Genomic DNA, 2,456 nt, shown 5'->3' on the forward strand with positions numbered 1-2,456 from the left:
AAGACCTAATTATATAGAACAATACAAAAGCAAATAGTAAGAAGATAATATAATTGTAGTACCAGGAGGCAGAGCAGGAAACAGAGAGGAAAAGGTACGCCCTCATTCTATCCATTGGCCATAGGAGAAAATCAATAGGTACTATATAAAGAAATAGAGGATTGGGATGTTATATTTGTTACACTAATAAATGTGAAAGAGTTAAACCCATCTCTTTATAAAGATATTCAGAATATATCACAACATAAAATTGAATTCTGTGCTGAATATAGATTCTCAGAAAAGCTGAAAATAATAGGATGGACAAAAACATATTAGGCAAATGCATACAAAAAGAAGAAAATCACAATCTGAATATTATACAAAGTTAAATTCAGGATAAGAAGTATTTACCAAGTCAGGGAAGGGTATTTTATAATGCCATAGGGTACAAATTTCAATGAGGATAAAATAATGTGAATATATATGAGCTCTAGAGTAATACAAAGCAAAATCTTTAGGACATTCAAAGTGAAGTAGAGAGAAAAATCACACCAGGCTATAGAGTTAGTGGACAGGTTTATATTGGGTTAATAGTGACCTCATGCACGCAGACTCCTGCGAGTTCCTCTAAGTTTTTAGAGGATTGCTTTGCCTTTTGATCTGAGATTTGCACAGTTCCATAAGAATGGCCCTTGTGGATAAGCACAAGGTTAAGAGGCAGTGATTGGACAGAATCTGTGAAGGTATCTGCCCCCAGGTCCTGAACGGCCCCACCCCCTGTGGTGCTGCTGGATCACCGCAACTGCACCGTGGACATGCCCATCCTGAAGGACCTGGCCACCGTGGCCTTCTCTTATGTACAGTTCACGCAGGAGATCCACCATAAGGTTTTAAATGAAGCCGTGGGCACCATGACATACCGCAAAATCACCTTCGCCAGGGAGGACCTGTAGAAGTTCAAGGCCCTGAGAGTGACTGTTGCAGATAGGCACTGGCCACGACAATGTGGACGTCAAGGCTGCCTGTGAGCTCGGGATTGCTGTGTGCAACATCCCTTCCGAGCCAAGGAAGAAACAGCCAACTCCACCATCTGCCACATCCTCAATCTGTACCAGAGGAACCGTGGCTATACTAGGCACTGTGGGAAGGCACGCGGGTACAGAGCATGGAGCAGAGGTGGATCAGGAGCGGCCGGCATCCCTGGGAAGACGCTGGGCCTCATCCGCTTCAGTGGCATGGAGTAGGCGGTTGCAGTTCAAGCCAAGGCCTTCGGATTCAGTGTCTCATTTTATAACCCCTACTTGCAGGATGGGATAGAGCAGCCCCTGGGCTGCAGAGGGTCTATGCCCTGCAGGATTTGCTGTATCAGAGTGACCGCCTCTCCGTGCACTGCAGTTTCAGTTAACATAACCACAACCTCACCAATGACTTTACTATAAAGCAGATGAGGCAGGAGAATGCCTTGTGAAGGCAGCCCGTGGTGACTTGGTGGACAAGAAAGCCTTAGGACAGGACCTCAAGGAAAGCAGGATAGAGGGGCAGCCCTCAACATGCAGGAATCAGAGCCCTTTAGCTTTGTTCAGGGTCTGTTGAAAGATGTACCGAATTTCATCTGTACTCCCCATACTGCCTGGTACAGAGAGCAGGGGTCGCTGGAGATGAGAGGCAGCTGCCACCGAGATCTGCTAAGCCATCACAGGTTGCATTCAGAAAGCTTACGAAATTGTGTGAACAAAGAATTCTTTGTCACATCAGCGCCTTGGTCAGTAATAGACCAGCAAGCAATTCATCTCGAGCTCAATGGTGCCACATACAGGTGTCTGCCAGGCATCGTGGGTGTGGCTCCAGGAGCTCTCCCTGCAGCCAAGGAAGGGATCATCCTTGGAGGCATCCCAGTGACTCACAACCTCCACACAGTGGCACATCCTTCCCAAGCTCCATCTCCCAACCGGCCCACAAAACACAGGGACAATCAAGAGCACCCCAACGCGCAATAGCGGAGAATACCAAAAGGTAATCCTTCTGATACACTTGGGACCAAGAGACAGTTAAAAAATAGATGAAATAAAATAATTTGACAGCCTTTTTAACTGATTCTGGACATATGCATCATTGATGTTGCCATGTTAAAACTACAAGAGCTAGAAAACTGAAAATGTCATCTGCTTACGGAAGTGCTGAAAGACTAGGATGTGATTTATTAACAACCAACTTCTGTTGTGTGTTAAGTTTTTCATCTGTCCATCAAATCACACAAAATAAACAGAGCTTTTTCCTTTGTCAGTCCCTTGGGCATAGCTGGTGCTGACACCCTGTTCTAGAATGTTGCATCAGGAGTTCAAACATCAAAATAAAAAATATTAAGAGGAAATCCTTATCCTGTGACTCTGGTCCCTTCAGGCTACAGGGGCTGGTTACCTCTTTTTGCTAATAGGAAGATTGCATTACTACAAAATAGGGAGAAAACTATTTGC

General features: G+C 45.0%; 1 pseudogene; it reads left to right on the forward strand.

The window, feature by feature from the left end:
- Window positions 1-667: 667 nt before the first annotated feature.
- On the forward strand, window positions 668-2,187 carry LOC104668951 (annotated as a pseudogene).
- The last annotated feature ends 269 nt before the right edge of the window (window positions 2,188-2,456 follow it).

The sequence above is a fragment of the Rhinopithecus roxellana genome, chromosome 17 (genome assembly GCF_007565055.1).
Source record: "Rhinopithecus roxellana isolate Shanxi Qingling chromosome 17, ASM756505v1, whole genome shotgun sequence".
NCBI classification, from domain to species: Eukaryota; Metazoa; Chordata; class Mammalia; order Primates; family Cercopithecidae; genus Rhinopithecus; species Rhinopithecus roxellana.